Source organism: Pseudophryne corroboree, chromosome 3 (assembly GCF_028390025.1).
Source record: "Pseudophryne corroboree isolate aPseCor3 chromosome 3, aPseCor3.hap2, whole genome shotgun sequence".
Classification (NCBI taxonomy): domain Eukaryota; kingdom Metazoa; phylum Chordata; class Amphibia; order Anura; family Myobatrachidae; genus Pseudophryne; species Pseudophryne corroboree.
Genome location: NC_086446.1, coordinates 573788289 through 573801473, shown reverse-complemented (window position 1 = coordinate 573801473; position 13185 = coordinate 573788289). Strand labels below are relative to the sequence as shown.

Genomic DNA, 13185 nt, shown 5'->3' with positions numbered 1-13185 from the left:
TGTATAACGTGCTGTACCTGGTGCAAAGTGTATACCTGGTGCAATGTGTATAAGCGGCACTACTGTGTGGTGTAATGTGAATTGTCACTATTATGTGGCCACGCCCCTTCCGCGTGAAGCCACGCCCCTAAAATTTTGTGCCGCACATTGCCTATACTTTGCGGTCTGGGAGGTGGGACACCAATTCACTTACTGCCTAAGGGCACCAAAATGTCTAGTTACACCTCTGGTGCAGGGTGTCCTGCATGCTACACAGCCCAGCACCATTGTCACCCCATCCCTCCACCTTGCAACACTTTTGTAGTGTCCAAACAAGATTAAGTTTAAAAAGAACCTTCATTCCGACGGGACCCAGAAAAAGACCGGTAGGACCACAATATTTAAAAGTCAGGGGTCCCTGGGACCCACTTTTTTTTTTTTGGCTAAGCGCGATCACTGTTTATTAGAGATTCATTCTCCTATATGGACATAATTCTGGTACCTAATAATATTGTTTGAACCTTTTGGTACTGGTGCGGAGTCATATCTTTTCATGTAGCAGAGTCTATAAAATGACAGAAGCTGATGGTTGCCTTAGGCAAACATCTCCACTTTGTCTTTTCAGAGGTTTGATGCATCTCCCCCTGTGACATGTCTGTATTTGAATTGTGATCTTGTACGTGACATGTAATAATAGGATTTTAATACCTACCGGTAAATCCTTTTCTCTTAGTCCGTAGAGGATGCTGGGGACGCTTCAAGAACCATGGGGTATAGACGGGATCCGCAGGAGACATGGGCACTTTAAACTCTTTGAATGGGTGTGATCTGGCTCCTCCCTCTATGCCCCTCCTCCAGACTCCAGTTTAAGTAACTGTGCCCAGGGAGACGGATATTTCGAGGAAAGAATTTATTGTTAAACCACGGTGAGCATCTTACCAGCTCACACCTCCAGTATGCCGCAGAACGCGGCATTCAATAGAACACCAGCCGACGGCATGAAGAATATGCAGCAATACGCTGACAGAAAGCGTAACACAACCTGTGTGTAAACACAACCAATAACAGCATAACGCATGCAACGGCATGAATAACGTCAGCAACAGGCGGACTTAAACGTAACACACCATGTGTGTAACCATACCCAATAACTGCAGATACAGTACGCACTGGGACGGGCGCCCAGCATCATCTACGGACTAAGAGAAAAGGATTTACCGGTAGGTATTAAAATCCTATTTTCTCATACGTCCTAGAGGATGCTGGGGACGCTTCAAGAACCATGGGGTTTATACCAAAGCTCCAGAACGGGCGGGAGAGTGCGGATGACTATGCAGCACCAATTGACCCAGCAAGAGGTCCTCATCAGCCAGGGTATCAAACTTGTAAAACTTCGCAAAGGTGTTTGAACCCGACCAAGTAGCTGCTCGGCAAAGCCGTAATGCCGAGACCCCTCGGGCAGCCGCCCAGGATGCGCCCACCTTTCTGGTAGAATGGGTCTTCACCGACATTGGTAAGGGCAATCCAGCCGTAGAATGAGCCTGCTGAATCGTATTACAGATCCAGTGTGCAATAGTCTGCTTGGAAGCAGGAGCCCCAATCTTGTTGGGAGCATACAGGACAAACAGAGCCTCCGTTGTCCTAATCTGAGCCGTTCTGGTGACATAAATTTCCAAAGATCTGACCACATTGCTTCCCAGTTGTCCACTCCTGGAACGACCATCGCTGACAGAGCGCGTATATGATTTTGTCGCCCATTATAAACGGCTCTTACCTCTAGACCATTAATGTGGTGACAAGTAACCTAACTTGTCCCTCTTCCTTGGAAGTTTTCCTCCTGTGTGACAACTCCCCCGCCTCGACGGCATGCATCCGTGGTCCCTAGGATCCAGTCCTGGAACCCGAACCTGCGCTTATGAGAACTGCGCCGCCACCACAGGAGTGAAATTCTGGTCTTGAAAAAACAGGATTATCCTAGGTGGCTACCGGACCACTTGTCCAACAGGTCCCGCTAAAAACACCCTGGCATGTAACCTGCTCACTGAATGGCCTCGTAGGCCGCAACCATCTTTTTCATCAGCGGAATGTATTGATGGATTGACACTGTTGCAGGTCTGACCAGACTCTGGATCCTCAGAGCTTTTTTCCACTGGAAGAAACAAACTCATCAGTTCTGTATCTAACATTATTCCCAACGCCGACAACCACGTCGTTGGGATCAACAGTGATTCTGGCAAGTTCAGGAGCCAACCACGTTGTTGAAGAACCGTCAGGGAGAATGCAACGTGTTGCACCACTTGGTTTCTTGACCTCGCCGTTATCAGGAAAGCGTCCCAGTACAGAATAACAATGACTCTTTTACTATGGAAGGAAAACCATCATACCGCCATCACTCCGGTGAATTGGTAATGACAATCCTGAATAGCAAACCCAGGTAAGCCTAATGCGGAAGAAACCGTAATTAGACCCCCTTTCTCCTTTTTCAGATTGGAGATCCCTGTCCTGAGAGATTCCATCTTGTAGTTCAACTTCTTAAGTAGAATATTTTTTTTTGGGGGGGGGGGGGGGGGGGGGGATTTCAGATATAGGATTGGTCTGACCAAGCCATCTGGCCTCTGGAGCACGAAAAAGCTTGAATAACAGCTTTTTTTTTTCTTGCTTTTTTTTGTGTGTGACCGGGACAGCAGGACAATGACCTGATCCTGACACAACTCTTGTATTGCGTCGCATACTACCTCCCCGTCCAGAGGAGAATCGGTAAGGTCTATTTGAAAAATCGGTGAGGGGAAACGTCTGGTGTCCCCCTTGGGACTCTATTCTTAAAACTCACTGGTCCATGTCCGTTCCAGGACTGACTGAAGAGTATTAGACGTGGTCCCACCGGTGTGGGCTCCCGCAAGATAGACCCAGCGTCATGCGGTGGATGTGGCAGAAACAGAGGATGATTTCTGCTTCTGCGAACTTGAAAAGGCTGCTGACCTCTTACCTTTTCACCTTCCTCTGCCTGCAAAGAAAGGGAAATCCGTATCTATTCGGTCGAAATGACTGCATCCTACAATAATGTGTCACCAACCGTTGTGAGGGAACATATAGGGCAAGAAGGTAGACTTACCAGTGGTATCTGCCGAGATCAACTTAACAAGGCCATCACCAAACCAGGCTTCACTTTCATAGGGAAGAGACTCCAGTTCTTCTCGGAGTCAGCATCAGCATTCCATTGGTGAATCCACAACGCCCTCCTAGTCGAGGAATTGGCCCGCGAACCCAAGAGTCCTATATCCCTTGTAGTCGCACGGCAGTATGCTGCAATGTTGTAGATATGACCCAACTTAAGGAGTACCCTGCATACAACTACTCCCCCATGCGCATGTAATGCAAGTATAATAAACGTACACGCGGACACATAATTAGAGTATTACACATCTTTGTGACAGGGCCCCGTGCAGAACAGGGGGCGACTCTCACTATATTCTATCCACGGCGGGAAAAGAATAAACACTCGGAATCCTCTTGAGGATTTGAAACCATCTTGTCACGGCTGACCCAGAGTTTTTTAAACAAGGCGCCAGCATTCATTATAAATTTTTTATATATACACACATATATACATTTGAACCAGCTTATTGCTTATATCTAGTCCTTTGAGTGCCGGATCCTCTCACTCTGCTACCGAATTCTTTTTCTGGCACCTGGGCACCTACGTTGTTGGTTTTGGATTCTTAGGAGTGCCAGTCCTTACATGACTATATATATATATATATAGATAGATAGATATAGATATATCTATATCCCTTAGTCAGGAACAGCAGGTCCCTAGTGACGTTAATACGTTCTTAATGTGTATGAAACATGTTCTGAATGCAGATTTTGTGGATCTAATCAGGAAACATTATGGCCGACATAAGAAACAGTATTCGTGACGATCTCAGGTAAGTAGTAACTGGGCAAAATCATTTTTTTGCGATCCCAAGGGGTCTGAGGGAAATCTATTGTATGAATATGACACCCTCCATAAATATTACTACGTCTGTGTTCGTGCCACAGACCTATGAAACCTTACTATATATACATATACATATAGGTATAGCCTTTTCTGATATGCATCACATTATCATGCCAATTTTTCAGATATTGTTGGTGCCGACATGGTCACCCCCACACGTCTGTGTCTCCCATATAGTTTTCTCTTGGGAAGAACATACATCTACTGACATGTTGACACTTATTTACATGTACCAAGTACCATTAGGAGTCGGCGATGCCGACAGTCATTCCCACAGCCGTTTGTGGCAGAGCACTCAGCCTCAGATATGCCGACACACGTGTACCAAACACCCACCGACATTACACTGGCTATAAGGGATAGACCCCAGGACATTCTGTCAGGGAAACACAGAAGGAGTTTACCAGATCATTTCCACAGCGCTCATTATATAGTGTGCTTTTTATTTTTAACTTATATTGCACCAAACAACTGTGCCCCCCCCCCCCCCCCCCCCCCCCTCGTTTTTCACTCTGATCTGTACAGCAGTGTTTTGGAAGGACCAGCGTCTCTGTGAGGTGAAAATGGCACTGAAATGAGCTGTGAGGGGTAAGCCCCGCCCCCTTAATGGCGCGCTTCAGCCCCGCTATTTCTTACATATATTTATACTGGCGGGGGTTAAATATAGTGCCTAGACACTTATATATTCTTTTGCCAGACTCTGTTGAGGATTTATATGCTGCCCAGGGCGTCCCCCCCACGCGCGCCCTGCACCCTACAGTGCCTGTGTGTATTGGAGCATGGCGCACAGTGTGGCCGCTGTGCGGTACCTCAAAGCAGTCACTGAAGTCTTCTAATCTTCTTCTACTCGCCCGTCTTCTGGCTCTGCAAGGGGGGTGACGGCGGGCTCTGGGATCGAGCATCTAGGCGTACCTAGCGATCAGACCCTCTGGAGCTAATGGTGTCCAGTAGCCAAAGAAGCAGAGCCTTGAAACTCACAGAAGTAGGTCTGCTTCTCTACCCTAAGTCCCACGATGCAGGGAGACTGTTGCCAGCAGGTCTCCCTGAAAATAATAAACCTAACATAAAGTCTTTTCAGAGAAACTCAGTAGAGCTCCCCTGTGTGTGACCAGTCTCACTGGGCACAGAATCTAAACTGAAGTCTGGAGGAGGGGCATAGAGGGAGGAGCCAGTTCACACCCGTTCAAAGTCTTAAAGTGCCCATGTCTCCTGCGGATCCCGTCTATACCCCATGGTTCTTGAAGCGTCACCAGCATCCTCTAGGACAGAGGTTCTCAAGTGAAATAATTAGCTCCACCTGTGGACCTTTTAAAATGTGTCAGTGAGTAATTAATACACCTGTGCACCTGCTGGGTTACCTGCAAAACATGCACTGTGTGGGGTCCTGAGGACCGAGTTTGAGAACCTCTGCTCTAGGGCGTATGAGAAATATAGATCTATATGATTATTGGAAAACTCTTTGTGTAGTCCTATTAAACGGGGATGTGAATAGTGGGCTACTTACCTGTGTTAAAGTAATGTTTAGTCAAGATTTGCAGCTTTCACTTCTGGTTTTATTTCCCTTTATGTTTATTTTTCTGAAGAGGTTCATTGGAACATAAAGGCATACATGCTTTATAAAAACAAAGTGGAAATAGGCCCTATGCTTTATGAATGGTGTATATTTTCCTTTATAGTGGCATCAAAACTATGTACCTCAGGCTTTGTAAACATCAAGCAGACCGCTTGTGCGAAATGGGTACACTCTAGCTCATTCTTATGCTTCACGCTCAAAATAGTCTCTTTTCTACTTGCTGTTCTTCAGTGTTAGATTACTCAGCCTTATGGTCTGGTTTGGGCCTTATCTGACAGATGTGCTGTCATGGTAACGCCAGACAATCTCTAAGTCTTCATTGGTGCACAAAACTGCTAAACCCCCTTAGCTGGCTTTCCTCCTACTCTGCATTCTGTATGTCGTCTTCAAAACAATCTTCAAACCAGTGGCTGAGAGGCACAGTAAACACGCGTCGTCAGGTCCCCATTCTAACTGCACTAGATTGCAGGGACTGCTCTGGTATTACAGCAAATCACTCTGTCTGACTAGATGGATGTGTTTCTGAGATGCCATCTTCAATCACAGGACTGCTAATGTCCCTTTGTGCAGCTTGAGAAATTAGCAGCATTGTTTGCTGTGCTGTTTCCAGAGATGGGGAGCACACCTGGTCCCTCCTGGTAGTGTCAGATCTCTCTTCCTGTTCAGAAAACAAGAATTCTGATTTTAAGAGAGTCTAATCTGAGTTGTGGGTTGTTTGGCTAATTAACCACAAGTGCCTTTTTTGCTCTTGCAGTTATTTTTAAGTGTTAGAAGGAAAATGTTAACGCTTTACAGGCTTAATACACATCTTAAAATCAGGTGGTTGTACTACATTTTAGTGAGATTTCACTAAAATCCCTGATCCTATAGTAACCGACAGATCCTGTTTTACAGATTTTCTAACATCCATAAAGAAATGATCCCCTCTTTTACCACTAAGGGAAATCCTCTTGGCGTGTGGTGGAGTTATTCATTGTAGTAGACATTGCAATTCCCCTACCCAGGGCTTGATGATTTATTTATTTTTAAATCTAGGAGCCAAACCAATTACACCCCCCGATCCCCCCCCCCGATCTCCCCCCCACCCCCCCCCCCCACACACACACACACACACACACACACGCACGCGCGCACAACTAAGGGGTTACAGTCAGGAGAACCCTCTGCAGGCACATTGCCATGCAGCTACCCCCAGGCTAACAGCAACCACTCCCTACCCCCGAGTCCATATTAATGAGCAGCAACATCTCCCTCCCGCCAGCAACCAACCCCCTAGGCCACACAACTGAGGGGATAGCCAGAAAGCCGAGGCCAGACTGGCACAGCGGCCGGCACTGGCCGGGCCGGACAATCTGCACATACACTCCTGTGCATGAAATGACCGTTGCAATACACGCATGTCCACAAATTTCTGTTGGGACTGCTGAGCTGACCAGGATCTGCCTCCAGCATAACCTGGTCGCCAGGCAGCGAAATCTAGGGGCGATGGCGAAATGGCCTCTGGGATTTGTCGAACCATGCTGTATTACTGTATTTTTATGTTTTATTTTTTTTTTATTAGTGGGGAAGTCACCTACTACATTTGCTGAATGGTTTATAGTTAGTGGCAGGTTGAGCTTGGCCATGTTTTGGCCAAGCGGTTGTAAATTGCCGATTTCATTTATTGTGATAGCGTTTATAATGTTTGTCTTTAGTGGTTGCATAGAATCCTTGTTTCACAAGGAATTCATAAAATCGCAAAGAAACAGTGACTTTAACATGCTGTCGAAGTGCACCTTGCTCCGCCAACACATACTCAGGGCTGTCTCTGGTTTCTAGTAAATAGTTGGGCATTCTCATGAATACTGAATGATGTGGATGATGAGATAGGTACTGGTGCAAATTAAATTTTAGAGGAACCTTCCTTCTAGCTACCACCCAATAACCTGATTTTAGTCTTATCTGTCCCCCTTAACGTGGAGATTATCAAAGCATATGAGGATACCAAAGTTGGTGACCCGATTTTAACCTTGAAATTGTCCACTTGTTCTATTTTTTTTTCTCTTTTTAGAAGTTTTGCAGAGGAGAGCCTGTATGTGGTGGGAGGAGTGGACACAGCAAGTGCTGTCCTTTCCGTGTTCAGTTATTTTCCATGCCATTCTCTCTGAAAAACACACGAATTGCCCTGCTGCTTGTTCTCCACATGCCGCATTTTGCTCTCTGCAGGAAAGTTTCTTTGCAGCCCATTTTGTACACTCAAGCTTCTGGATCAATGGTACCCATTGAGAAATCTTTGATTTTTTTTCCACCTCTATGATTCTGAAAATAATAAAACGGTGTGTTGGCATTCTATGTTCTTATGGCAATTTCAAAGGTACCTCTTGTCATTGTGCACTTCAGCTTCTCTCTGCTTAAATATACTTGGCAGCAGCAATAGCCTAAAATATAACATTACAGCCTCTTGACTGTACAAATACTGAGATGCTTGAACGTAAGACTTTTATTTAAAATAATAAAATAAAAGGGGAGAAAATTCTTCTTAAAAACACTATTTCTGTGCATAAGTATCGGTAACCCTTGGTCTCCCTCTCTACCTAAGTGCCTGGATTTTGTCTACAGCTTAAAATCTGATGCAGGCCTGAATTTTTTCTACCCATTCCCTGATGTTTAGAACTGGAGTGCATTTATCCCCAGCTGCAAGTCTCTCATGCACTGGCATGCATTACATCCTTCTCCCCTTTCTTGTGGCTTGTTATGAACAGGCCTCTTCCTCTTTCCCTACCAGCTACAGGCTTCTGTCCTGTATCTCTTTTCCCTCAATTTGGGGCCTTCTATGCACAGGCCTGCACATCTTCCCCAGACTTCTAGCATGCATTCCTTTCCCCGAGCTTATGTCCTCTTATGCACAATCCTACACCTTTTCACGCCCACCCCAGACTTTTACCTCACAGGCTTGCATCTAGACTTCTGGACTCTCATGCACAGTTCTGTACCCTCCAATGTTACACCAGCTTTCTTGGACTCATCCATAACCTGGCTTCTCATGCACAGGCCTGCACCCCTGCACTAGCTCATGGCCTTTCAAGCACTTCTCACACAAATCTTCCCCACCAGATACTGGCCTCTCACACACAGGCCTGCATGCCTGCATCCACCACCCCTCCCTCTCCCAATCTCTACTACACTTGATAGCGTTGTATGTCTTTGTTTTGTTACCGTGTATGACACACTTAGGCAGCCAACATTTGAGACTAACTGCTTGTGATGTTAGAACGGCTGATTCAGTTGGTATTGGCACAGAGGTGTTTCTCTTGGCTGGAAACGGGAAGTGAAGGAGAACTTATGTTTCTCTCTAGTTACAGAATAGCAGACCAGATTGCTATGGTGACTCATTACTAAAAATGGTTTCGCTACCTCATAAGACATGACCTTAGAATAAGGATTTCCTTAGAGATGTGCTTGATGTATGAAATCCTTTAATTGGGTTTGAACCAATATTAAGGCAAACTCATTCCTTAACTGTGTTGGATAACCATTTACAGGCTGCCCCTCCCCCCTTCTTCTTCTGAGTTCATTAAAAAATGTTTAGCTCTCTGTGGGTGAAAAACAGTGCATGTTTCCAACATAGCAGAACGTTCTATTTAGTGCAAAATGTGAAACATTTTGTTTCCGATTTCTGAATACAGTTTTGTGTGTTGGGGGAGGTTTGACGTTGTGTGCTCTTGCCCAGTTTACATTTTTGAAAACTTTCCGTAGTAAGGGGTACAAAGAAAATGTGCTCCTAACTGTGTTCTTGTCATGTTCTTGCATATCTGTATTGTACAGGTTGAGTATCCCTTATCCAAAATGCTTGGGACCAGAGGTATTTTGAATAAGGGATTTTTCCGTATTTTGTAATAATTGCATACCATAATGAGATATCATGGTGATGGGACCTAAATCTAAGCACAGAATGCATTTATGTTTCATATACACATTATACACACAGCCTGAAGATCATTTTAGCCAATTTTTTTTTATAATTTTGTGCATTAAACAAAGTGTGTGTACATTCACACAATTCATTTATGTTCCATATACACCTTATACACACAGCCTGAAGGTCATTTAATACAATATTTTTAATAACTTTGTGTATTAAACAAAGTTTGTGTACATTGAGCCATCAAAAAACAAAGTTTTCACTATCTCATTCTCACTCAAAAAAGTCCGTATTTCGGAATATTCCGTATTTCGGAATATGTGGATATGGGATACTCAACCTGTATTTGAAATTTAGGCAGAAAATCCCAAGCTATTGACTGAATTTAAGGTGCATGAAATGGTTTAAGTAGAATGTTTATTGACTTGTACCTTTTATGGCTGAGCATTTTTGATTCAGTTCAGCATATGTAGTTTAGCTCCCCTCAGCAAAAGTTTAATCCTGAAAATGTGTTTTGCTTTTAAGAAGTTTGTGAGTTCGGGGGAGGTTTGTCCGCTGCCTACAGTACAAGCCAGCGATAGGTGAGCAGTACTAAACTGAAGGGCCCCATACACTAGAACAATAATGCCCGATTTCATCCGATTTCGGGCATTCGGCCTGATATATATATCGGATGAAATCGGGCATTTTGGAGGGGTATCCGATCCTATGCGCGTTCCCGTGAGCATCGGATCGGATCCTCCAGATTGAATGTGCTGCACATTCAATCATGTCCGACCCCGCAGGCATGGCTGGGATCGCCCAAGATACATCGTATGCAATAGGACAGCATACAATGTATCTTGGGCGATCCTGCCCCCCGGGAGTCTGCCGGGATGATCGCCTGCGACACGTCAGACGACATGTCTCGTAAGTGTTATGGGGCCCTTAATGTTGGTACAGGAGAATTGAAGAGCAATGAGCATTAGTTACTGGAGAATACCTAACAATTACATAATGTGTTGAATTTATTTAATGACCTTACGGTCACATACGCTACAAGTGATGAATTACTTGTTGCCAGAAGTATTCTACTTGTTCTCTCTGCTGCTTTTGACACTGTGGACCAGCCTCTCCTACTGCAAATCCTTCACTCCATTGGTCTGCGTGATACTGCCCTCCCTTGGCTGTCTTCCTACCTCTCTGACCGTTCATTCTCTGTCTCCTCTCATGACTCCACCTCCCCCTCACTTCCACTAACTGTAGGTGTACACCAAGGTTCTGTCCTTGGTCCTTTTCTTTTCTCTCTCTATACGTCCTCACTAGGTAAGCTCATTAGTTCTTTTGGTTTCCAATATCATCTCTATGCTGATGACACCCAAATCTATCTTTCCTCTCTAGACCTCTCCCCTGCTCTCCTCACTCGTATCTCCAACAGTCTCTCTGCTATCTCTGTTTACGTGTCCCAGCGCTTTCTTAAACTTAACATGTCTAAGACCGAGCTGATCATCTTCCCTCCCTCCCGAATAACCTCACCTTCTACAATCTCATTATCTATTGATGGCACTACTATGTCCTCTTGCCCCCAAGTGCGCTGTCTTGACTCCTCCCTCACCTTCAAACCACACATTCAGCACCTGCCGTTTTCATCTAAAACATATTTCCAGGATCAGACCCTTTCTGACCCAGGATGCTACTAAGACTCTTTTCCACTAATTGGTCATCTCCAGACTGAACTACTGTAATCTCCTCCTGACTGGCATTCCTGACAAATACCCCTCTCCACTCCAATCTATCCTCAATGCTGCTGCTCGGCTCATTTTCCTCACCAAACGCACTATGTCCACCTCTCCTCTCTTACAACACCTTCACTGGCTCCCTTTCCCTTTCAGTATCCATTTCAAGCTTCTCACACTCACTTACAAAGCCCTCACCCACTCCTCTCCCATCTACATCTCTGACCTTATCTCCCTTTACACTCCCACCCGTCCTCTTTGCTCTGCTAATGCACGCCGACTCTCCTGCCTACAGATTACTTCCTCCCACTCCTACCTCCAAGATTTTTCACGTGCTGCACCACTTCTCTGGAATTCCCTACCTCTCCCTCTCACTCTCCACCTCTCTACAAAACTTCAAAGGGGCTCTCAAGACCCACTTTATCACCAAACCCAGCCAAATCTCATCCCAACCCTCTGTTCCACGCTGTCTATGTACCCCATCTGTGTCACCCCTGTCTGTCTACCCCTCCCCCTTTAGAATGTAAGCTCTCACGAGTAGGGCCCTCTTCCCTCATGTGCTTATCCTTTTTCTTAATTTAATATTATTCAACTGCACCAAATCCAGCAGTCTTCTGCCACCTGATACTTATTCCTGTATCATCTGCTGATGTAGCTATGTTTATTTACCCTGTACTTGTCCTATATTGTCGTCAACTGTAAGTTGCTGTTTTCCTGTTTGATTATTTCTGTACTCTGTAATCGGGCGCTGCGGAACCCTTGTGGCGCCATATAGATAAAGGATGATAATAATAATATTAATCCAATTAGCCGCAGTTAAGTACTGTGGCTAATTGTTCCGGTGGGGGCTATCCAGTTATCCCCGATAAACTGGCGCGACTTATCAGGGATTTAGTTTCCGCTGCATCCGTTTTTCACGCCTGATGTATTTTCACCTGTAATTGGATACCCCATACTTCTGTCCAAAGAAGAATGTGGAAAAAGTAATATATTAGGCCATTATGATTATCCCATGTGGCGTCCGTCACCCATAACTACAGATGTGTCCTCTTACATCCTTGCTGCAGTCATGCTAAACAGTCCTTCTAGTCACTAAATGACGTGGCGGGACTTTATAGCGCAGAGCGTCTTTCTTGTTTTGGTTTTTCCCCGCAAAAATGCATCTTAGACGCAATATAATGGAATAGCTTCTGCTGATTAAAATTATATGCTGCATGCCTATATTGTGTGTGTAATTACGGCTGTATCTGCATCCAAAATGCCACATTAGTGTTTTCCATGAAAAAATGTAGCACCATTTTGTATGCTAATACAGTTGCAGTCACACACACAATATAAGCATGCTGTATATCATTTAATCAGCAGAAGCTGCTTGTGCGTCCTATTGCATTACATTGCGAAAAATCGTAAAAAAAAAAAAAAGCTCGGCACTACCAAGTCACACGGCACTCATGCGTTATTTATAGCTCACAGAGCGGAGATGTAAGAGGACACATCAGTAGATTGCAATGATTACCCCATGCTGCCGTCACCCACTACACTGCACATAATGACATTACCACATATAGCTGTCACTCATTACACTGCCACTACACTGCAAATAATGACATTACCACATATAGCTGTCACTCATTACACTGTCACTACACTGCAAATAATGACATTACACTGCCACTACACTGCAGATAATGACATTACCACATATAGCTGTCACTCATTACACTGCCACTACACTGCAAATCTCTCTGACATGCCCTATCTGCAGTGCAGCATGGTTTTACCCATTAGTATGCTTTTTGGGTTTGCTAACAAACCTGAATAACCACCTATTTCTATCCCTGTTCTTGCCCAGATATGTAAATAGCTTCCAATAAAGAGGGATATTGCTGCAACTTCTAATGGCAACTGATTTTTCTATTTAGAGAACTGCATTATGAGTTTGTTAACCTTGTTCTGTCGGAAAACCATTTAAACCACTGCAGTTTTATGATCTCATTTGCTCTTCTGAGAATCA

The 13185-nt window shown here is 44.7% G+C and overlaps 1 protein-coding gene across 1 annotated transcript in view; it reads left to right on the top strand.

The window, feature by feature from the left end:
* Positions 1-13185, top strand: part of NDST2 (N-deacetylase and N-sulfotransferase 2) — a 337717-nt gene that overhangs the window by 188970 nt on the left and 135562 nt on the right. The window lies entirely within an intron of this gene.